We start from the raw sequence: 25,033 nt of genomic DNA on the forward strand, positions 1-25,033 counted from the left end.
ATTTTGTAATTGTTGCTGTTGTTATTTTTGAGACAGTTTCAGATAGCCTGGACTGTCCTTGAATTTTCATCTGTGGAATTTTGTTACTGTTGATGTTATTGATTTTCAGAGGGTGAATTTTGTTTGTTTGCTTGGTTTTTGTCAAGGATTCTCTATATAGCCTTAGCTTTTCTGGAACTAGTTCTGTAGACCAGGCTGGCCTCAAATTCACAGAAATCCACCTGCCTCTGCCTCCACCTGGCCAGGAAAATTTCCATTTTCACATAGCCCAGACTGTCATTGAATTTGTTATTTGTGTGATTTTGTTTTTGTTGCTGTTACTGGTTTTCAGAGTTTTAGGTAGCCTGAACTGTTGTTGAACTTACCATGTGCTGCTGCTTCTCCTGTCTCCATTTACAGATGCCTGTGAAGGCAGGGGTGAACCTTTTTCTCAGCAGCCTTCCACCATGTGGTTTTGTTTTGTTTTGTATTGTTTTAGTTAATTTTAATTGTGTGTGTTGGTGTGAGTGTTACAGACAATTATGAGCTGACTGATGTGGATGCTGGGAACTGAACTTAGGTCCTCTGCAAGAGTAACACATGTTCTTAACCACTGAGCTATCTCTCTAGCCCAAGATTTATTTATTTTTATTTATATGTGTATTTGTGTGTGTGCATATATACCCTCAGAGGCCAGAAGAGGATGTTGGATCCCCTGAAGGAGGTGATATAGGTAGTTGTAAGCTGCCCAATGTGGGTGTTGGGAACTGAACTGGGGTCCTATGCAAGATGAGTACACATGCTTTTCTTAATTTATTTTAGTTATTTAAACAGGGTCTCAATGTGTAGCCTTGGCTGGCCTGCCTCCCCCTCTTAAGTGCTGGGATTAAAGGTGTGCACCACTAAGGCTGGCACTCCTTAAACTTTTTTAGACTTACTTGATTTTATATGTATGAATGTTTTACCTGCACGTATGTATGTATGTGTATATATATATATATATATATATATATATATATATATATATATATATATATATATATATCATATGTGTACATGGTGCCCACAAAGATTAGAAGAGGTAGTCAGAACCCCTGGAAATGAAGGTCGTGAGCCATGAAGTGAATACTGGAAATCAAAGCTGGGTCCTCTGGAAGAACAGTTATTGCTTTTAATGCCTCAGCCATCTCTTTAGTCTCAAAGATTTGTTTGATTAATTGCTTGTTCATTTGAGACAGGGCCTTATTATATAGCCCTTTGTCTAGGACTCACTTTGTACAGCAAGTTGACATTGAACTCAAATAGACCCACCTGCCTCTACCTCCATATGCTGGGCTTAAAAGCATGAGCCATCATGTCCAGATCATATACATAAGTGCAGATGTCCTTGTAGCCCAGAGATGTCAGATTCCCCTACAGATGGAATAACAGGCATCTGTGAGTGTGTGATGTGGGTGTTGATGACTGAACTCAGGCCCTCTGTTCTTAACTGATGAGCCATCTTTCCCCTCTTTTACCTTTGCTTAAGAGACAGTGTCTCTCTCAGAGACCTGGGACTTACCACTTCATTAGGCTAGATTTACTATCCAACCAGCCCTAATGACTTATCTGCCTCTGCACTTGAGTTATAGTTGTGTGCCACCATGCCTGTCTTTTTACTTGAGTGCCTGAGATTAAACTCAGGTCCGTATGCTTCTTCACTAAGACTTTTTACACTGAACCATTTCCATAGCCACTACCATACTATAATTCTTTGATCAAGGAATTTGGCTGAGAGTCATGGTACTCTCCTGGGTGCTAAACTTGAGAGCAAACTTACTAGCGTGGGGTTGGTTTTAAATAATGTTTCCCAAAGCAGTGCTAAAATATAAGCTTGGGTTTTATTTGCTCTGTTTGTGGTGGTATAGCCTTTCTTCCCCCTCTTAACTTTCATTGCTGCAAGAAACGCATATTTTACTCAGACTGTATGTGTGTGCATGTGTGTGCTTGTGTGTGTATAGATACTGACACATCTATACTACAGTATTCATTGGAGGTTAGAAGACAACTTTTTTTTTTTTTTTTTTTTTTTTTTTTTTGGTTTTTTCGAGACAGGGTTTCTCTGTGTAGCCCTGGCTGTCCTGGAACTCACTTTGTAGACCAGACTGGCCTCGAACTCAGAAATCCACCTGCCTCTGCCTCCCAAGTGCTGGGATTAAAGGCGTGCGCCACCACTGCCCGGCTAGTTGAGCACTTTTCAACTAATGATTCTGGTGATCTAGATTGGCAGCTGTAGCCCTGACTGGCCTAGTTCTCACTGTGTTGCTCTATGGGGGATTGAATCCAGGACTTCATGCATATTACACAAGCACTTTACCAATAGAGCTAAACTAAAGTTCTAGCCCCATATTATTGTCATTAGTACTGCATGTAGACTAAAAAGTCATGCTGAGGCTTTTACAAATTCAGTATGGAGTCACACAGGGAAAGAAGGGAAACGTTTCGTTTTGTTTCGTTTCGTTTCTTTCTTTCTTTTTTTTTAAAAGATGTATTTATTATATGTAAGTACACTGTAGCTGTCTTCAGACACCAAAAGAGGGCACCAGATTTCGTTATGGATAGTTGTGAGCCACCATGTGGTTGCTGGGATTTGAACTCAGGACCTTCGGAAGAGCAGTCATTGCTCTTAACAGCTGAGCCATCTCCCCAGCCTGGAAAAGTTTCTAGTTGTATACACTGTTAAAAATTGAAGGGGGTGGTGAGATTAGCTTTGTTCTTGTTCTGTGGCCATTCTTAAGTTACCAGTAAAGAAATTGAGGCGTATATGTTCTGATGTTCCTATTTCTCTGGATTTGCTGCCCCTTGTTTTACTATTTCAACCATTCTGTGAGTCAGCATTTTTCTCCTACTTTAATCTTGTGAAACCATTATTATTTCTCTCTCAGATATGTTGAAACAATAGTCATTTACTTGTTAGTGGTTGCAGCCCACTTCCTCTTCCTAGCACTTTATAATATTGGGATTGCATTGGTTTAGGTCATAAAGTATATTTGAGTAATTTTTGATAGGCCATGAAGAGTGAAATGTATGCAGCTTTAAAATAAAAACTGTCATATGATACATTTTACAATGATTATTACCTTCCTCCTTCTTTCCTTTTTTTTTTCCTTTTCTCTTCTCTTTTTTTTTTCCTTTTCCAGACAGGGTTTCTCTGTGTAGCCCTGGCTGTCCTGGAACTCACTCTTTAGACCAGGCTGGCCTTGAACTCACAGAGATTTATCTGCCTCTGTCCCAAGTACTAGGATTAAAAGTGTACCACCACCACCGAGGTATAAAGACAGTTTTTCAAAATGGCATATTGAGACGTTGAGGAATCTTAGAAAGGGAGGCAAATACTAGAAATTAATGCTTCATGGTAGCTATTAGGTAAATTAAGAAACATCTTATAAATGAATTTTGAAAATAATTAAAACAGAAAAAAATGAGAAGATGGGAGTAGATAGGGCATAATTACCAAGTTTCTGCCATAGTGCAGTGTGTTAAGAAGAGGTACAGTTTGTTTCCAGTAATATGACAAATTCCTTACTCTTAACAATTATTGTGTTAAGAGGGGGTACAGTTTATTTCCAGTAATATGAAAAATTCCTTACAATGATAATCCCTTCCTTCTTATTGGTACCCTCTGTAATCTGAGCATCTGGGAGGTGAAGGCAGGATGATTAAGTTTGAGGCCAACATTTTTATTTGTTTTTTTAAAGGGGTGCTTAGAGCAATGGTTCATTGGTTAAAAGCACTTTCTGCTCTTGTAGAGGACTCCAGTTCAATTCCCAGTACCACATGTTGATTCACAATCAGCTTTAACTCCAGTGCCAGGGGGTTTGACACCGTCTTTCTGACCTATAGGCACCAGACGCACTCACAGCTTACATCCATACAGGTAAACTGTCTTATGGTTTCCATTGCTGTAAAGAGACACCATGACCTAGGCAACTCTTATAAAAGACATTTAATTGGGGCTAGCTTACTAGTTCTAAGCTTCAGTTCATTATCATCATGGTGGGAAGCATGGCAGGGTCCGAGCAGACATGGTGCTGGAGTAGTTGAGAGCTCTACCTCTTTATCCAAAAGAAGCAGAAGATTGGCTCACGTGCGGCTAGGAGGAGGGTCTCAAAGCCTACCTCCACTATGACACACTTCCTCCAACAAGACCATACCTCCCAACAGTTTCACTCCCTGTGGGACAAGCATATTTAAGCCACCACATAGGTATAACACAAATACACATTTAAAAAACATTTTTTAAAAGGTCAAGGGTGTACTCAAATGACTGTTAAAGTAACAAGCACCTGCTGCCTTAGGACATCTCCTGGTTCCAAATGACTCATATATTTTTAAGAGATGTGAGTGGGAGGCAGGTGTGGAGGTGAATGCCTAGAAGTAAGGAGCCTGAACCAGGAGGATTGGGAGATCAGAGACAGTTTGGGCTACTAAATGAGTTTGAAGTCAACTGACTAGCAAGACTACTATCTGGAGGGAGATATGCATGGAACTTATAAGTCAACAAAAAGGAGCCATTGTAGTGTATTGAGAAAGACCAGAGATTGACCTGCCTAAAATTAAAACCACTCCCCAAGGCTTTATGCTTGCTTCCAAAAACACAAGAGAAAAAAATTAGCCTAGCTGTGAGAAATGTTCAAAGGACTTTTGCTTTTCAGCCTTAACTGTGACTAGAGGGAGTTTGCCCTGGGCATTTGTAATTGGAGATGCTCTGATTAAGATTTAGAACACTATTTGGTGTTGAAAAAAAACCCCTAGACTAAGACTTGTTTCAAGTGAATAATCTTGGTATTATTCCTAGGAAAAGAGAGAGGTAAATCCCAGTCCTTGTTGTAATCAGTCTACAGAGTGAGTTCCTGGACAGTCAGGGCTACACAGAGAAACCCTGTCTTGAAACAAAACAAAACAAAACAAAAAAGGGAATGTAGTTAGCATGTGCAAGGCCCTGACTTTTGTACTGATCACCAAAAAACAACCAAGCAAGCAAATCAAAATATTGTAGATACAGGTCAGTGGTTCTTGGGCATGGCGCATGGTCATGTTTTGTCAATACTCTTTGGAGAGCTGAAAAGAATATATTTTTGAGTTTTGAGAGCAGTGATAATTAAGAGGAATAGGGCCATAGAAGCTGAGGAGTTTCTCTGTTCTTTCTCCTAATTTATTATTAGCATACAAGGCCCTGTGCACTTGAAAGCGCATGTTACTGCTTCCTTTAATTAGATATAATTCTAGTTCTCTGATTGGACTTGCCTAGTGACTCTTAAGTATGTAGTGTGTATCAGAATCCCTTAGAGAGTTTATCAGAGTTGTACTGTTAAGACTTTCCAATTAAACTCTACTTGCTCAGGATCCCAAAATGTTTATTTTAAACAAATTACCAGAAGATGCTCATGTTCTTGGCCATTAGACCATGATTTAAGAATCTCTGTATTGGCCAGGCGGTGGTGGTGCACGCCTTTAATCCCAGCACTTGGGAAGCAGAAGCAGGTGTATTTCTGAGTTCCAGGCCAGCCTGGTCTAATAGGACCAATAGGAGAGGGCTGGGATTAAAGTTATATACTCCTACACCCAACTTTTTTCTTTTCTTTTCTTTTCTTTTCTTTTCTTTTCTTTTCTTTTCTTTTCTTTTCTTTCTCTTTCCTTTCTTTCTTTCTTTCTTTCTTTCTTTCTTTCTTTTTTAACTTAATGTTTTTGAGACAAAAATCTTACTAGGTAGTCTAGGCTGATCTGGAACTCAGAGACCAACCTGTCTCTGTCTTCTAATGCTGTGATTAAAGCAGTCTTCTTCCTTACTTAACTTTTCCCCATCTGTCTTCTTGGCACTGGTCCTACCATGCTGTTAAAAATCACTTATCTGTACTTAGTTATGATGTCCCTATCTTATTTAGGGTTTTACTGCTGTAAACAGACACCATGATGTACTTAGTTATGATGTCCCTATCTTATTTAGGGTTTTACTACTGTAAACAGACACCATGACCAAGGCTGCTCTTATAAGGACAGCATTTAATTGGGGCTGGCTTACAGGTCCAGAGGTTCAGTCCAGTATCACCGAGGTGGGAACATAGCAATGTGCTGGCAGGCGCGGTGCAGGAGGTGCTGAGAGAACTTCTACAGTTTCATCTGAAGACCAATAGGAGAAAACTGTCTTCCAGGCAGCTAGGAGGAGGGTCTTAAAGCCCATGCCCACAGTGACACACTTCCTCCAACAAGGTCACACCTAATAGTTCCACTCTCTGGACTAAGCATATGCAATCCACCACACACCCCAAATACTCTGTGTCCTAATTATACCACGAATACCACTATACCACGTAAGCTTTCAGGATGGTTGCTATCTAAAAACATGCCTTTAATCCCAGCACTCGGGAGGCAGAGGCAGGCGGATTTCTGAGTTCGAGGCCAGCCTGGTCTACAAAGTGAGTGCCAGGACAGCCAGGGCTACACAGAGAAACCCTGTCTCGAAAAACCAAAAAAAAAAAAAAAAAAAAAGGAAAAGAAGGAAGTAAATATTGGTGAGAATGTGAAGAATTTAGAAGTCTTTTTAAATTATTTTGTTAGCATAGAAAGAAATGGGTTTCACTATTAATGCTTTATGCACAGGTGTCATTATACTTGGGCTTTATTCTCCAACTGCCCTCCCCTGTCTTTCCTCTTTTCCTCTACTGGTTCCACCCCACAAAAGCTCTCCCCTTTTCTTATATTGAATATATTGCATTAACCTCTTGTTCCTCTCTCTTATCCTGCCTGTAGATTTTTTTCTCTCATAGTCTCTTCTACTTTCATGTCCTACTTATACAGAATTTAAATCTAGATTCCACATGTAAGGAAAAAACAAGCCATTTATATCCCTTTGATTCTGGCTTATTTCAGTTACCATAAAAATCTCTAGTTCTATCCATTCTCTTGTAAATGTCAAAATTTTGAGTTCTCTTTACTGCTGAATAAAATCTTGTTATATGTATGTACCACATTTTCTTTATCCATTTGTATTTTGATAGACATCTAATTTGGTTCTATATCTCAATTTACTGTGAATATTACAGCAGTAAGCACAAAAAAGTATCTCTGGTATGCTCACTTCAAATTCTTTGGATATTTGCCCAGGATGTGTGTAGCTGGATCATACAGTACTATATGGTAAGGTGTTTTTGTTGTGTTTTTTTTCCATAGTGATGGTGGATGTTTTTGAGACAAATGTTCTATAGCTTAAGTTGATCTTCAAACTCACTGTGTAACTGAGGTGAGTTTACTCTACTTCCAGATGCATCAACCACCCCTGATATCTGTAGATCAAGGGATCCAGTCAGAGCCTTGCTTATCCAGGAAAGCACTCAGTCAAATAGCTGCATCCCTAGTGTGGTTATGGATGTTTTCCAGTTTGTTATATTTATACTCATCATTATTGTTTGTATTTTTATTATTATTTATGAAATGTAGCCCAGATTAAACTCAAACTGATGTTCCTTCTGCCCTCCCAAATGCTGAGCATACACCACTATTCCTGGACATTTCAGTTAATTTTTTTTTGTCTTTGTAAAGCAAAAAAACTTTTTTCTAATTAATTTGTTTAGTTATGTAGTTATGTGTAGGATGTGTGTGTGTGTGTGTGTGTGTGTGTGTGTGTGAGAGAGAGAGAGAGAGAGAGAGAGAGAGAGAGAGAGAGAGAGAACATGAGCCTGAAATACCCACAGCAATCACAGAGAGGGCATCAGGTCCCTTAGTGCTGGGGTTTCAGATGGTTTTGAGCTAACATAGGTATATTGAGCCAAATTTGGGTCCTGCATTTTCAAGAATAGTGCATGCTTTTAACTGCTGAGCCATCTTTCCAGCCTCTGTGTGTGTGTGTGTGTGTGTGTGTGTTTGTGTGTGTGTGTGTGTGTGTGTGTATAGTTATTTTTTGTGAAGTTTGTTTGTTTGTTTGTTTGTTTCAAGTCAGGGTGTGTCTGTGTAGCCTTAGCTGTCTTGAACTCTGCTCTGTAGACCAGGTTCTTTGTACTAATTCTTCCGTATATATCGTTAAAGGATTAAAAATAGACACACTGTTGTGATGGAGGAACTGAGGAAGCTATGAGAGCATGGTTTTGGTGAAGTTGCGTATCACTAATTGGATCCATGATACCAGTAGTTTAAACTTGGCAAGTCTCATAACTTAGGTTCTAAACGGAAGACACTTCTTTGGGGGCTGGACAGAGTTAAGAATGTTTACTGTTCTTGCAGAGGACCCAGATTTGGTTCCTAGCACCCACATGGTAGCTCACAATTGTGGGAAATACTGAAAATAAACAGCAAGTTCCTGTGCCCGCTGGACACCCGCGGGGGTTCTCATCTCGACAGACTCTGGCCCAGAGCTCTCCAGTTCCCTTGGTGGTCTTTGCCTCGCCGGCCCCATTCAGTGACCACTCACTTCAAGGTTAAATGTCACAATAACCCAGTAACCCTGTAAAATCAAAACTCTTGAAGCTTATAATTAACCAGTCAGATTTATATTCCAATAAATTCTCAATTCACAATTTGCCCACACAATATAATGATACAAGCTGCCCACCTAGATTAGACAAGTTATCCCAATTATTCTATCCTTTAAGATATTTATAGCCACCTATGGCTATTTAAAGCCACACAAAAAATATGGATCATCTTTCTCTTGCTCCATCTTTCCTCCTCCTTCTCCACCTGTCTCCCTTGTCTCTCTCTCTCTCTGCAACTCTTCACTCCACCTCCCTTTTCCCTGTCCAATTACAGACTTCTTACTGTATTAATAATTAAATTAATTGGACATGGAAAGATCCTGCTACACACAATTGCCTGTAACTGCCAATTCCAGGGACTGCAACGTTTTTTTTCTGGACTTCAAGGAAGTTAACTCAGAAAGGCAAAGACATACACATACAGAAAATACACACCTCTTTCAAGTATACTTACTGAATATGGTGTGCTTAGAAATCAGCATTCTTGTCTGGCCCGTGACACACATCTGTAATCCCACTTGAGAAATGGAAGAGGATCAGGAGTTCATGGTCATCTTAGGTAGAGGCAAGCCTGTGCTAGATGAGATACAGCTCTAAAAGAACAAAAAGAAAAAATAGGATCCTTTTGGTGTACCTTAAGCTCATGGTTTTGTTTTTAAGATTTATGTATTTATTTTATGTGTATGAGTGCTTTTTCTGTTATATACCTAAGAGATCATCAGATCCCATTATAGATGGTTGTGAGCCATCATGTGGTTGCTGAGAATTGAACTCCAAAGTGAGCCATCTCTCTGGCCCCTGTTTTTTGCTGGTTTTTTTTTTTTTTTTTTTTTTTTTTTTTTAGGCAGGGTTTCTCTATGTAGCTTTGGCTGTCCAGGAACTCACTCTGTAGATCAAGCTGGCTTCGAACTCATATAGATCTGCTTGCCTCTGAGTGCTAAGATCAGAGGTTCACCACCATCCTCTTAAGTTCATGTTTAAGTAGTGTATATAATCTGAAAATATAAATTCCCGGGTCTTTTGTTACTATACTAAAACGTTGAATGTTTGTAGATTAGTATAAATTGTGTCTTATTAGAAGCTTTTACTTGTTTACTTTTTTTGGATAGGGTCTCAATGTATAGTCTTGGATGTCTTGAAATTCATTATGTAAACCAGGCTAGCCTAGAATTCATGGAGATCTGTGTCTGCTTCTGGATTGTTGGGACTAAAGACAGAGGCTACCACACCCAGCCAGAACTTATTTTCATTATGTGTATTAATACAGTTATAAGTTGATTAAATAGCTTTCAAAAATTAAAAAAAGGGCTCATCCTTGTAAACCGAGACACTTTGCAATCCAAAGCAGGTGGATTGTGAGTTTCAGGCCACTTCATGAGACCCTGTCTCATAAAAAGAATGAAATTAAGCATAGGGACTGGGACTGAGTGAGACACGCCTGGGTAGCGTATGGGAAACCCTGAAGGATCCTCAGTGCTAAACATAAACAACTAAGCATTAAAATAAGCCTTAGAAATTGTTTTTGTTTGTAAGCAATGTGTAAGTATTTATTGGAAAATAATGAACATTAAACAAATCATAACTACATTGGCCATAATGCCATAAGCATAATTAATATGCTCAAAAGCATTTTGTTTATATTTTTAATTTATTTTATGTCTGTGATATTTTCCACATCTCCTTTTCTTTTCCCATATCTTTCTACCCAGTCTTTATTCTCCTTTCATTTTCTTTGCTGCCTCCTTCTCTTACCCATTCTGTATGGCAGACTTTAAGCATCCAGATAGCTTTCACTAGACTAACCATTCTTTTTTTTTTTGTTTTTTTGTTTTTTTGTTTTTTGTTTTTTGTTTTTTGTTTTTTCGAGACAGGGTTTCTCTGTGTAGCCGTGGCTGTCCTGGCACTCACTTTGTAGACCAGGCTGGCCTCGAACTCAGAAATCCGCCTGCCTCTGCCTCCCGAGTGCTGGGATTAAAGGCGTGCGCCACCACGCCCGGCTTAGACTAACCATTCTTTGTAGCATTGAGAGATGAGATCATTTTAATGACCATATCAAAGATATTTCTTAAGATGAGCATGGTCGTGACGTTGTAGTTCCAGCTTCTTGGGAGACTGAAGCAAGAGGATTCCTTGAAAGCAGGGGTTTAGAACCAGCCTGAGCAACATAGTGAGACTCCAGCTCCTTTAAACAAATCTGTTTGCCTTTATTTTGCATGTATGTATGTATGGGTGTGCACCATAGCCCACATGTGGATATTGGAGAATAACTTGACAATGTGGAAGTCCCATCTCTCCTTCTGTCTTTTGGGTTCTGGGGATTGAACTCCAGTCATGTACTAATCAAGGCAAAACACAGCTAAGCAACTTGTCCTAGCAGCTCTGATCTGATAGAGAAGGTGACCCAAAAGAAGAAATTCTCTAATGTTTCCAACTTTGAAACAACCTTCCATGGTAGCTGCTTTTTTTTCTTTCAAAATAATTTTTAAAATTTGTTTATTTATGTATATGTGCATGTATAGGCTTGTAAATCTGGAGCTCAGAGGGACAGTTTGTGGGAATCAGTTCTTTCCTTCCAGCATGTGGGTTCCATGGTTTACCTTCTGCCTGCAGAGTTTTCTTGCCAACCACAGTGGTAAAGAGTTTGCTCAGGATGAGCAAGGCCCTGGACTCCTCCTCAGCATTGAAAAGAAAACAGATTTCAGGTACACACACATGCACACCTTTCCTTTTGCTGTCCTTGTCTTAACCACAGTAAAACTGCCAGATGTGATGGGCACACTTTTAATCCTAACCCTGAGGAGGCAGAGGTGGTGGATCTCTGTGAGTTTGAGGCCATCATGTTCCATATAGAAGTTCTAGTGCAGCTAAGGGAGTAGAGACCTGGTCTCAAAAACTAAACTTGCCGGGCATGGTGGCGCACGCCTTTAATCCCAGCACTCGGGAGGCAGAAGCAGGCGGATTTCTGAGTTTGAGGCCAGCCTGGTCTACAAAGTGAGTTCCAGGACAGCCAGGGCTACACAGAGAGACCCTGTCTCGAAAAAAACCAAAACCAAAACAAAACAAAACAAAAAAAACTAACTAAACTTAATTAAATCACAGTAAAAATAGCAAAGTTGAGATAAGAAGTTCTCATTCCTCTGGAAAGGATTGACTCTATGATGCATAGTGTGGCACGCATGCCGAAAGGAGACTCCTTGGCAGCCAGCCAGCATATTTGAGTTTGGGAGAAGTTTATTTTCTCGCCATTAGCCATGTTCTATCAGACAACTCAATTTCTAAACTTTCTCTCATGTGTAAAGTAAGGGAAGTAGTGCTTCTCATACAATAGTTCAGTCCCGTATTGATTGTTGTGTGGTACCTGGTACTCAATAGGCACGGAAAAATTGTTCTTATAGACTCTAAAAACTGAGAGCTGTGGATTAAATCCTAAGGTTTATAGTAGTTGAAGGGAGTTATAATTAGGGAGCTTTCAACCCCATTATTTAAAGTCGCTGTGGGTTTGGGGAGTGGGACTTAATGGTAGTGTGCTTCCATCTCTAGAACTGCCCAACATTTTACAAATCTCTACAATTTTAATTTGTTATAGAAATTAAATTTCTTCTTACAATGCTGGGGCTGTGGAGTCTTTCTTTCGTTAAGTCACTAAGCTGGAGAATAGTGAGGTGTTAATTTCCTGAAAGAATTTCCATGGAATAATCTGGGTATTGTTGCATAGTCAGCAATAAATCTTAAGGATCAGTTGAAGAAATTGGGTGTGGTTCATTTATACGTTTAGACCACAAGAGTATGTGGTCTTAGGGCAACCATACACTTCTCTTGTAAATTTTGATGATCAGTAGTGTTGTATACGTGAGGCTGTTGGGGCAGGCTGTCAGATGCCCCTTTCCTACTGCTGGTCAGCTTTATAACCTTAAGCATCTTGGTTTCCTTATCTGTGACAAGAGCATGATGGTGGGTTGTAGAAGGATTTAATAAGTATGCTTTAAACATTTAAGTGTAATGATAGATAAGGACCAATATGTATGTGTGTTTATATAAAATACATATTTTACTGATTGTTTTTTGAGATGGGGTCTTAATGTAACCCAGGCTGACCTCAGACCTCACTACTGTAGCTAAGGTGGAGTGACTTTTACCTTGTTTCTTTTGCTTCCACTTCCAAGTGCTAAGATTGCAGGTTTCTACCACTGCTAGCTTTGATTTTGAGTTTTTGAGATAAGATATTACTATGTAGCCCACAGACTCACTATCCTCCTCCTTCCTGAAGAGATTATAGTCATGTACCATGCCTAAGAGATTTTAGATATTGCCATTTAAAAATGTAATAGATACCTTTATAAAAGTTAATTGTGTGTGTGTGTTTTATCATATCCTATGATGTGAATACAGAGATTAAAGTCTGGGAAAAGGCAGGCTTTGTCATTCTTGGGGTTTTGTTTGTTTGTTTTTATTTTTGTTTTTAAACAGGGTGTCACTATTATGTCCTGGCAGATTTGGAACTCACTGTGGAAACCAGGCTGGTCTCGAACTCACAGAGATCTACCTGCCTTAGCCTCCCAAGTGCTGGGATCAAAGGCTTGTGCCTCAATGCCCAGGTGTGTAGGCTTTGCTTTAAGTAATCTAAACAAAATCTATACCTTTCACTTTCATATAAGCTATGAAGTTTTTTAAAAAAGCAAATAATGTCAGTTTATAGGAAAAAAGAAATTAAATATAACTTCATTCTAGGCAGGCAGGTAAAATTACATATGTTTAACTGTAGTCAGTGGTTAATAAATACTTATTTGAGATGGTCAGATGTTAAATTAAAAAGTAGTAGCAGTATTAAAGTGAGTTGTAGCTTTTGAAGATGTGTGCTTCAGGTAACTATCAGGTACCAAATGATAGATAGAGCAGTGAAGGAGTACTCAAGATGAGAGAGCAGGGGCAAAGCAGGTAGTTAGGTGGCAGCCACTGCACGTTCCGTCTTGAAAAACTGACTGGAACAACTTGTTTTGAATGTACTAAGTAGGAATATCTTTTATACCTGAAAACCTTAAAAAAGCATGGCTGCTAATGCTTCAAACTCCCCACAAGTAGGATGTGGAGGCCTGATGATAAAATTTCAAGGCTGTACTTGCATACATAGTTTTAGGCTAGCCAGCCAGCCTGAGCTATCAATCTCTTTATAAAGGGGTCAGGGAGAGGTATGAACAAACAAACAGCTTATCTTGGACCTTTGGAAGGAAAAATCCAGAGGACTTCCTGACTAGTTTATGCATACAATAGGAAGGAGAAAAGCATATGGCAAGACTCACGTTACCTTAAGATTCTATAGTGCAGGAAAGATTTTAAAAATGTAGCATAGGGATTTCAGAAGACAATATACTTAGGATTTTAGGTATAAAAGGTATGATAAAATGGTGCATAAGGTCAAATTAGAGTGTAGCCTGCACCCCTAGAAACCTTGTTTCTCTCTTGGGTCGTCAACAGTTTTGTGGAAAATTCAGAAACAGACTTGAGACCTTGTGTTCAAGGTCAGTATAGCAACTCTCATCCTTGATTCCAGCAGCTGTGGCATAAACAAAATCTAGTGGTGTGGTTGGTTTATGATTTTAAGACTTTTTATTATTATTACCTCTATCTTGAGATAATATTTCACAGTGTAGCTCAGGCTAGTCTTGAGCTTTGTCTTGTTTCCCCAGCTGAGTTTATAGATGTGTATCACCATGTCCCACTAGAGTGTTAAATCCAAGAACTTTTAACTGAAAATTTCAGTGCTGGTGTCCTTAGCCTACGTAGTACAGTATCAGATGCCAGTGGATTCATACCCGAAGTATGTGACAGTTTGTGATACAGCCTTTTCCCATTATGTTACAAAACCATGTGTTTGTCATACAAATGCTTCCTTCCATTATCTCAATGTTTCTGCTTGTATAATGCATTAAATTATTCTTGTTTTGGTTTTAAAATTGAAAAGTGGGAAATATCCTTTCCTTCCTTTCTCCTCCGCCCCCATACTTTTTTCTCTCTTTTTGGGGGGTGTTTTGAGACAAGGTTTTTGTTTGCAGCCCCACCTGTCCTGGAACTCATTCTGTAGACCAAGCTAGCCTCAAACTCCTAGAGGTCCACCTGCCTCTGTCTCCTGAGTGCTGGGATTGAAGACCACTACCTGACAGGAATTTTTCTTTGAATAAGAAGTAAATATTAAACTTAAAGGGTTAACAGTACTAATCATACTTTTCTGAATTTCTCTGTGAGACACATAATAATTTGGGTGAAGAAAGCACTTCTGAGCAGGGAGTGGTACAGGTGGCATAGACTGTACCTAGCCTTTGGATCGATCTAGGGCATCTTTGGCTACGTAAGAAGTTCCAGACCAGTTTGGGCTATATGGGATGTTGTTTGGCTGTTTGTTTTTTTGTTTTTTGTTTTTAATCAAATAAGGATAACAAGACATTTTTATTTTAAAGAAGATAAGTTTTGTGAGTCTCATCCTTGGTGATTTTCTTTTTTCTTTCTTTATTTTCCTTTTTCTTTCTTTTTCTTTTTTCTTTTTCTTTTTTTGTTACTGGATCTCACTGTGTTTCCAGACTGGCCTCAAGTTTTAAAGTTCCTGCCTCAGCCTCCTAAGTGTTATTATCATTCAAGGCATGCACCAACACCACCAGACTGGCTTTGGCTTTAAGAGCAACATTTTTCTTTTTAAAGAATTTATTATTTCTGGGCAGTGTGGGGACATGCCATTAATCACAGCACTTGGGAGCCAAAGGCAGGCAGATCTCTAAGTTTAAGGGTAGCCTGGGCTACAGAGGGGTTTCCAGGACAACCAGGGCTGCACAGAGAAATCCTGTCCCCAAAACAAACAAACAAAAAGAAAAGAAAACTTTTATAAGTTACTCTGTGTGTGTGTGTGTGTGTGTGTGTGTGTGTGTTTACGTGTGTATGCACCTGTGTTTGTATGGGTGTCGTTATCTACATATGTATGGAGGCCAGGAAAGGCAGGCTTAAGTTTATATAGTCTTGCTGTCTTTTTTTTTTTTTTTGGTATTAACCCTGTTCATTTATTTATTTATTTAATGTAAGTACACTGTAGCTGTCCTCAAACGCACCAGAAGAGGGCATCAGATCTCATTACGGGTGGTTGTGAGCCACCATGTGGTTGCTGGGATTTGAACTTCGGACCTTCGGAAGAGCAGATGGGTGCTCTTACCCACTGAGCCATCTCACCAGCCCCCTAGTCTTGCTGTCTTGTGTCAACCTTTTGAGTATTGGGTTTACAGCCGTTTACAACCACACAGCAGAAGCCTATAGTTTTAAAAGCTGCTCAACTAGTTTTGCAAAAGAAAAGAAAGATGGTATATTTATTTCTAATGTTCTTAAGACTTTATTTTATTTGTTCACAAATGTGAAGGAATATATTTGGTGGGTATGTAATCAGTTATAGGGGAAGTTATCTTCGGGCCCATGCTGAGGCATCCCATCCCCCTGAGGGACCAGCCACAGGACAGTGTAGTATAGAATAGAGTTTATTCAGGGCACGGGGAGGGGGAGTTGAGGGAGTAGAGACTGAGAAAGGCAGAGAAAGAGGGGGGGGGGATAGAGGCTGGCCATGAGCACATGGGGTGGGAGGAGAATGGGGAGAGAAGGGGGTAAGGAGCAGGCAAGAGCAAGAGCAGGGGGGCAAGCAGCCCCTTTATAGTGAGTCAGGCACACCTGGCTGTTGCCAGGTAACTGTGGGGCAGAGCCTAGACAAAATGCCAACAAAAGATATCTATAATTTGACACAATCAAATATGGCTACATTTTAGTTTCACACAGCAATGCATCTGTATTTGTGCAAAGTAAATAGTTCTCCAGGAAAGATGATGATGTAAAAAATACAGGTTATGCCTATTGGCCCTCTAGCCACCTCTGTCCTCCTTTCTTCTGTTCGTTTGTATGTTCTCTCTCTCTCTCTCTCTCTCTCTCTCTCTCTCTCTCTCTCTCTCACACACACACACACACACACACACACACACACACACACACACACACAGAGGGTCTGGCTGACCTGGAACTACTTATGAATACCAGGTTGGCCTTGACCTTAACTGATTCATAACTCTTTCTTAAAATAATGGATTAACTAATAATAACTTTAAAGTAAAACTAGCAAAGAGAATCTCATTGAAGTGTGACAATCAGATTACAGCTCCAACTTTATGCTGCAAGTTTCAAGATGTCTTTATGCTACAGTAGAATTAAGGAAGAAAATTGATTGCAATTACTCTTTCCAAGAGTTCCATACACTGTTGTTGGGGTCTTACGCAATTTGACAAGCCCTACTAATGTATCACAGGAAGGCTATTTTGTACTTGATTCAGTTATTTTGCAGCCATAACAACAGAATCATCAAGGAAACTAATAATTTATTAATATTAACTTACAGTATTTGGTTTTGACATAGCATCTCATTACGTAGCCTGCTGGCCTGAAGCTTGCTATGTAGACCAGGTTGGCCTCCGACTCACTGATGTGTAAGCACTGAGTGGGGTCAGGAGTGTGTGCTACTGTGCCCAGCTACAGATTTACTTACATTAATACACATTTTCCCTCCTCTTTGTTAAAATCTCCCAGTGTGTAATGTTGATAAGATTTACAAGATTTAAAGGTGAGGAGGTCCTGTTGTTTTTAAAAACAAAATCTCAAACTTTCGATTTACCAAAGACAAGTCAGGAGCCAGATGTTGAGATGAAAACCTGCTCAGAGAGGTCGAGAAAGCACTCAGATGACCTTCAGCTCTACTGACATCCCAGAATGAAAAAGCCCCTCCTCCTTCACACCTTCTTAAACTTCACTTCAACTTAGTGTTTCTCCCTCTACTTCCTATGTGCACTCCCTTTCAGCTGGCTGCTTGTTCTCTTGACCCATTGTTGACTTTATTGACCTGTCATTGACTTTATTTAGCTCTTGTTTGCAGAGAGCGTTTGGGTTAAAGATGTATGTTAAGACTGTGCCACACCACAATTACTTGTTTATAGGAAACAGAAAACTCTTGGAATAAAAGATGTGTGCTAGGGCTGTTTTTTCCAGTCCACAGTTTGGACTTCACAGTGTGACCAAATATCTTGCAGCAAGGTCCACGGGCAAGCGAGCAGGCGTTCAGTGTTGAGAGAGTACTTGTTGCTCGTCCACAGGAGACCGGAGTTGGTTTTTCAGCACTCACATGCTGGTTCAGTACTGTCTCTAACTTCAATTCTGGGAGATCTCACACCCTCTTCTGGTCTCTGCAAGGTACCAGGCAACACACATGGCACACATTCACACATAGCCACAACATTCATTCAAATAAAAAAAAAAAAATCTTTTTAAAGCCAAGGGAAAGGAAGAATACCGACATCACATCTTATCCCGGTGTAAGCCCAAAATGAGTAAAGCAACTAGAAAAGGTTATGAGACTATTTAACCAGTCAAATAATCTCAATAACTAGGTATGGTGGTACACACCTGTATTCTCAGTACTCTGTAGGCTAAAGCAGGAGGATTGCTGTGAGTTTGAGGCCAGCCTGCATGACATAGTAAGTCTTTGTCTAAAAAAGGATAAAGCAGCAATGTGTGGTAACCCACACCTTTAACCCTGGCACTTGGGAGGCAGGTTTAGATCTCTTGAGTCTACAGAGGCCAACCTGGTTTACAAATAGAATTCTAAGACGGCCAAGGATACAGAGAATATTCTGCATACCCTCACCCCCCCACCCCCCAAAAAAGAAGAAGAGAAGGAAAAAAAAAAGCCTCAAGTGCTGGGGGTGTAACTTAGTACAGCCCCAGATTAGCATGCACAAAATGCCTTGGTTCAGTTCTCTTCCAGGGTCTATAGGGCTGATAAAATGGTTCAGCAGGGAGAGGCACTCAATCCTGGCAACCTCAGTTTAGTACCCAAAAGCAATATAAAGGTAAATGGAGAGAACCGATTTCATGACGTTGTTCTGTGACCTTCACACATACATGCTATAGGATGATATCTCAAATACATACATCATGTATACATATGCGATAATAATAAAATTTAAAAGCTTCAATAAAAGCCATTTGCACTAATTGTGAACTAAGGTATAGTGCATTTGAAAGTTATCTCTGTAGCATGTATTATTTGTTGCTTTGTGGGGAAGGGGCATTTTTGGGACTCATGAACCTAGGCTAGACTTTCAACTCACTGTCTCATGAGGGTAACTGACCTTCTCATCTTCCTACCACTGTCTACCAAGTGCTGGATTACAGATGTATTCCACCACACCCACTTTTTATTCAGTTTGTGGAGCTGAACCCAGGGTCTCAAATATACTAGAAAACCACTCTCCCTATTGAGCTACTACACTCTCTACTCTTATGTTTATATATATATGGTTCATATAGTATGTGAAATATGAAATCAATTTTTTAAAGCTAAAAATATGGTCTCAAAGAAATTTTGCCAAAAGGAGTCTAAGTATAGTTCTCAAATCATGGGGCATGTTGAGTGTGAGAAACAGAGGCAACTAATTTGTTCAAGGGAGGGAGGAATAGGCTGTCCAGCAAAAACTCGGTGAATGTGTTTTAAAAACACTCTATATGTATTTGTTTTTGTTGTTTCAGGAGGACAGGTGTGAGGCCAGTGCACCTTTGACCCAATGGGGCTTAACTGGTGAGTAAGTGAGTGGGAAGAGTCCTTTGTTAGTGTAGCAGAAGGAAGAGAAAGCTCAAGTTTGGAAACTTCTGGCTAGATTGAACTATCTAATACAGTAATTACCATATCTTCTCTGTTCCCAGTGTCCTCTATAAAAGCAATAATTACTCTTTCAGAAAGCAGGCATATTAAGGTTGAACCTACCCAAGAGGTGATACAGTACCTAGAGCCAGTCATTAAAAAAAAAAAATCTAAATGCTTCTTACAAGTTGATATCTCTTCAAGTATAAATGTCATTCCCCTGCTTAAATGGCCTCTTATTGTTTCAGTGACCTTTAAAAAATATTGAATAATGAGCCGGGCATGGTGGCGCACGCCTTTAATCCCAGCCCTCGGGAGGCAGAGGTAGGTGGATCTCTGAGTTCGAGGCCAGCCTGGTCTACAAAGTGAGTTCCAGGACAGCCAGGGCTATACAGAGAAACCCTGTCTCGAAAAACCAAAAAAAAAAAAAAAAAAAAAAATATATATATATATATATATATATATATATATATATATGAAATTCATCCTTTAGTCTCAAATTTAGCAACACTTGTTTAATTTACACCATGATCCCAACACTTGTTGTTCTTTTATTTGTGTGATTATTTGTGATGTTCTTTCTATATTCTTTTTAGCCTTTTATTGATTGCTTTTGAATTTTGCAGTATGCACTCCAATCTCACTCATCTCCCCCTCCCCTTGTACCCATCCTCCACCTTTGCAACCTTCCCCCATTATATATATATATATATATATATATATATATATATATATATATATATATATATAATGGACTCCTGCTAACTCTCTTCACCATGAAGATCATGATGCCCCTTATCTATCGGTCTCCCTATACCAAAGCCTTTCATCTATAGACTGATACTGCCTCTATCTGGATACTCTGTCTCCAGCTCTTGATGAGGCTCCTGTTCTTCAGGACACTGTTAACAGTGGTAACTTAGTGGGGCTGAATAGAAAAGCCTTAGCATCCTCTTTCTGACCCCTTGACCAGCACCTTGTGCTGGAGATCAGACTCAGGACTTTATGCATGCTAGCCAGGCCCTGTCACTGAGCTGTAGGAGTTATAGCTTCTATCTGAAATTCATCCTTTAGTCTCAAATTTAGCAACACTTGTTTAATTTACACCATGATCCCAACACTTGTTGTTCTTTTATTTGTGTGATTATTTGTGATGTTCTTTCTATATTCTTTTTAGCCTTTTATTGATTGCTTTTGAATTTTGCAGTATGCACTCCAATCTCACTCATCTCCCCCTCCCCTTGTACCCATCCTCCACCTTTGCAACCTTCCCCCAACAGAGAAAAAAATATCTCACTGTGAAAGCTGTAGTGTGGCACAGTGTGTCTCACAGTGTACCCTTTTGTCTATACTTCTTTGCTAGTAAATCTTTGGCAATGACTCATTGGTCTGGTTTGAGGCCTCTGTCTTCTACTACAATACTGGAAACTCACTGGGACTCCTCTTGAATATCCTGTTGTTGCCCTGTGCTGTGGAGATCCTGTAGTTTTGGTTCTGTAGGACTGGCCCTTTCAAGTGTACTCTGGCAGCTCCTCCATGGGATAGATGTTTGGAATGGGCCAGTTGAAAGCCCTAGATCTGGGCCTGAGAGGTATCTGAGCTTGTCATCCTGCTGGCTCTCACACCCTCGGGCCCAGCTCACCAGCAACACTCTCAGCCAGAGCCAGCTCTACCAGTACTGTCCAGGTGAGCTGTAAGGCCTGCTCTCCAAAGTGCTGGAGCAGGGCCAGCTCTCCTGCTCTCATGACCCCAGGGCCAGATGTCCTACCTGCCAGCTGTGGTGAAAGCAAAAAGGAGGGAAGGGATATATCTCCCTCACCTATGTCATGCCATGGCAGTCAGGTGTTGGGGCCAGCTCTCCCATGCTCATGCCCTTGGTCACCAGGGTCACCAATCTCAAACAACCCCTGTCACCAGGGTCAACTCTACTGTGCTGCCTAAGCAAGCTGCAGGGCACACTCTCCTAAGTGCTGGAGCAAATGAGGAGCAGGACCATCTCTCCTGTTCTCATGACCCCAGGGCCAGGTCTCCCACCTGCTGCAGGGGTTGAGAGGTGAGGGGGATGGTATCTTTCCCTCGGCCACACCACTACCCAGGAAACAGGTAGTAGGACTGGCTCACTAGAAACTCCTGCAATGTGTGGGGCCTGCCTTCCTGAGTACTGCAGCTGCCCAGGGGTGGGGTCAGCTTCCTGCTCGATGCCCTCAAGGCCAGCTCTCCCACTATGCCCAGGTGGAGGGATGTCATCAGTTCCGTCCAGCTTTTAGACATCAGCATGTCAGGACAACAATGCAGACCAGGGACACATCTGCCTGGCCTTTGATGGTAACAGACCCTTGCTACTGCAGGGTCACAGACCCAGATGTGGCCCATGATGGCAACACAGGCCAGAAGTCCCAGGTGGCATCACTGGTTATGCACATCAGGTTGACCCTCACTACCTTGAGTCTCCATGTCTGCCTCTCTTCATTGTGCCCACATCTTCCTGTCTCTCTTTAACTTCTCCATCACTTACTAGTTACCTCTTAGTTGGGCCCAGAATCTCTGGGGTCTGGGGTCATCTCAGGAGTGCTATGCCCTGCTCATCTATTATATCACCAGACAGGGTCTGCCCCACCAGGCCTGTGTGGCAACAAACTGGTGGTTATCTCAGTCAGGCTCTCTTTTTTTTAGGGAGTGTTAGGCTACTGATCATTCAGATGTTCATACGTCAGAACACTGAGTGTAGACATAGTCTCTCTCCTCTCTGCTACCTACTGATGTATATGTGACACAGAAGCCACACCTGCAATGTCTCTAAGGGCCCCTTCTCCAACATTCCAAAAAAATCAAAAAAGATAAGGGCTATAAAGTATATTTGGTTTAGCTTCAAATATGTGACTTAACTATGACAAAAGAAAGATTTAGTGGATTTGAGGAGATGAAATTTAAAATGCATTTATATATTTTTGAAGACTGGAAATAAAGACAGAACATTAAATGTGTTTGTGTAAGACTTGTGAGAGAGGGGACGGTAGATAGGAAATGATGACCAGGAATGGGTATTACAGCATGTCAATGTAATGGAAAAGTTCCAAGGACAGGAGGAAAGTAGTTACGTTGAGAGTGTGTTCAGTGACTTAGTAAATAATTTGCCTCAGGCTCTTCGTTGAGATGAGAAGGTAAATAGTTTTATAGACCTGTTTTCCTAGTTCCATAGTAAAAACTTGGGGGAAATTTTTCATCTTACAATTTTAAAAAGTTGCCTTCCTTTCTATGTGTGCTGTACATCTGTGTGGGACACATGTGAATGTATGTTTGCATGTACTCCCATGTGTTAGGATGCCTGAGTCCAGCATTATCTCCCTTGATTGCTGTCCTCCACATTCATACACAAGCACGTTAAGCCTGTTTAAAAAATGTTTTTATTAAAACAAAATAAAAAAAAAACACAGCTTAGTGGTAGAATGCTTCACTAACACCCAAAAGGCCCAGGATTCAAACGATGCTGGAGATTTAATGAGTTATTTTGAAGTTCTCTTAACTAGAGTATTGATGAGATAAACCAAACAAATCAAAGAATGGAATAGATGCCCATCAGTGGATTGACATAAATATGGACACACTGGTTTTATACAAAAGAGTAGTGGTAATTCTAGGGAAACCACGCATATTCATGAGTCTCATATGTACATAGGCACATACAAACACACACAGACTCTACATGCAGACATATACTTTTCTCACAGTTTAACTCAAGCTAAGGGTAGTGTTGCTTGCGGAGGCAGAGACAGGCAGAGATGTCTGTGAGTCCCAGACAGCCAGGGCCACACTGAGGGCAGTTGAGAGCATGGTGAGTTGCTTTTGTGAGGAAGTGTGGTTCACAGCAACATGACAGTTGCTCACAACTGAAACTCCAGCTCCAGGGCACCCTCTTTTGGCCTCCACAGATATCTGCCTGAATGTACACACATACACAGGTGAACACGTACACTAATGTCCTCTTCTGGCCTTTGTGGGCACATATACACATACACATAAATAAAAAAATTAAAAACAAAAACGTTTTGGTGCTACTGTTTCTTTTTTGCATAAATTCTAATTGATGTCATCAGTTTCCATTATCCTCCTTAATGCTCATCAGTCTATTTCAGTTCTTACATTTGTTCACATTTCTCCATTTAAAAGAAGACAATGTTTAAAGGTAGAGAGTGCTTGCTTTGTAATACTGACTAAAGTTCAGTTTCCAGCACCCATATAAAAAGCCAGGTAGCCGGGCAGTGGTGGCGCACGCCTTTAATCCCAGCACTTGGGAGGCAGAGGCAGGTGGATTATTGAGGTCGAGGCCAGCCTGGTCTACAGAGTGAGTTCCAGGACAGCCAGGACTACACAGAGAAACCCTGTCTCGAAAAACAAACAAAACAAAACAAGCCAGGTATCAAAAAGGAGAGGGGGACTGGAGAGATGGCTCAGTGGTTAAGAACATTGACTGCTCTTCCAGAGGTTCTGAGTTCAGTTCCCAGCAACCACATGGTGGCTCACAACCATCTGTAATGAGATCCAATGCTCTTTTCTGGTGTGTCTGAAGAGAGTGACAGTGTATACACACACACACACACACACACATATCTTTTTTTTTTTTAAAGCCAGTATCCTGCAAATGTCGGCAACTTGCTTCTGAATTGTCTGACTCCCTCTTCTAGCCCCTGTCCTTGCAGAAGCAAGGATGAGAGCATACTACTTCAGCAACTAAAACTTGTATCTTGGGCTGGAGAGATATAGCTCAGGCTTGAGAGTTCTTGCTGCTCTTCTAGAAGATGTGTGTTCGCAGCACTCACATCAGTTAATAACTACCTCTAACTGCAGCTCTAGGGAGTCAGCATGCTATTCTGGCCTCACACATGCATGGACACACCTATACAGTAAACAGAAAATAAATAAATTCTCAGGTAAGGGGACCCATGAGCTTGAGTGGGTAGTGGTACATGCCTCTAACCAAACACTTGGGAGGCAGAGGCAGGCAGATCTCTGTGAGCTCAAGGCCAGCCTGGTCTACAAAGTGAACTTCAGGACATGCAGAGCTATACAAAGAAACCCTGTCTCAAACAAAACAAACAAAAAACTTACAGGCTAAACTTAAGCTTGATAAGTTCTAAGGTTTATTATAGTTCTTAATGTAATGTAATTTTTGTTTTTAGCTGAACTGAGTTATAGTAGTTTTGTTTCTAGTTTAATTGTTCTGTAGTATTTGTGTTTAATTTTTGAGAGAGCATCTTTTGTCACCCAAACTGGCTTTAAACATTCTCTGTATCAAGACTGGCTTTAGTCTACTGATGCTTCCATCTCCACCCCCAAGTACTGGGATCACATGTGTGCACCACCTTGCCTGGCTTTAGAATTGGAGTTTTTTTTAAACTAACTTTTGATGCAACTACAAAGGTTTAAATAAATGTGTTCACTATAATTTGTGACATTTATTAAATAATAAATGACTGATTTATTCAGTAGGAAAACAGACACCTATTTGCTGCATTTATATAATTTCTCTCTTCTCCCTTTTCTGGTAAGAATAAAAGTACAAATAATATGATAGTGGAAGCATATGGTTTATCTTTTTGTGTTTTCCTTGGAAGCCTTAAAAAAAAAAAAAAAAAAAAAAGAGCCAGGCTGTGATGGCACACTGTTCTAGCACTTGGGAAGCAGAGGCAAGGAGCTCTTAAAGTTTGAGGCCAGCCTGGTCTACAGAGTGAGTTCCTGAACATCCAGAGCTACACAGAAACCCATCTTGAAAAACAAACAAACAAAAATAACGTGGCAAGCATCCTATTATTGATCTATATCCCCAGCCCAGAAGTCCTCCTCC

At 40.5% G+C, this 25,033-nt stretch overlaps 1 protein-coding gene and 1 non-coding gene across 12 annotated transcripts in view; one reads left to right on the forward strand and one right to left on the reverse strand.

Moving 5' to 3' along the window:
- The window catches only part of Csnk1g1 (casein kinase 1 gamma 1), a 130,562-nt gene that overhangs the window by 15,338 nt on the left and 90,191 nt on the right, over positions 1–25,033 (forward strand). For 9 of the 11 annotated variants that reach the window (XM_029481319.2, XM_085844723.1, XM_029481318.2 and 6 more), the window contains one exon: positions 19,080–19,128. The exons of the other annotated variants lie outside the window; for them this stretch is intronic. The gene's annotated coding sequence lies outside the window, so the exon portion shown is untranslated. The remainder of the gene's footprint in view (positions 1–19,079; positions 19,129–25,033) is intronic. 11 annotated transcript variants of the gene reach the window in all.
- Positions 21,867–21,998, reverse strand: LOC115032041 (small nucleolar RNA SNORA17). The gene has a single exon (XR_003837688.1). It is a non-coding gene; the product is annotated as a small nucleolar RNA SNORA17 (small nucleolar RNA).

The sequence above is a fragment of the Mus caroli genome, unplaced genomic scaffold, assembly GCF_978045245.1.
Source record: "Mus caroli unplaced genomic scaffold, Mus_caroli_1 scaffold_11, whole genome shotgun sequence".
NCBI lineage: Eukaryota > Metazoa > Chordata > Mammalia > Rodentia > Muridae > Mus > Mus caroli.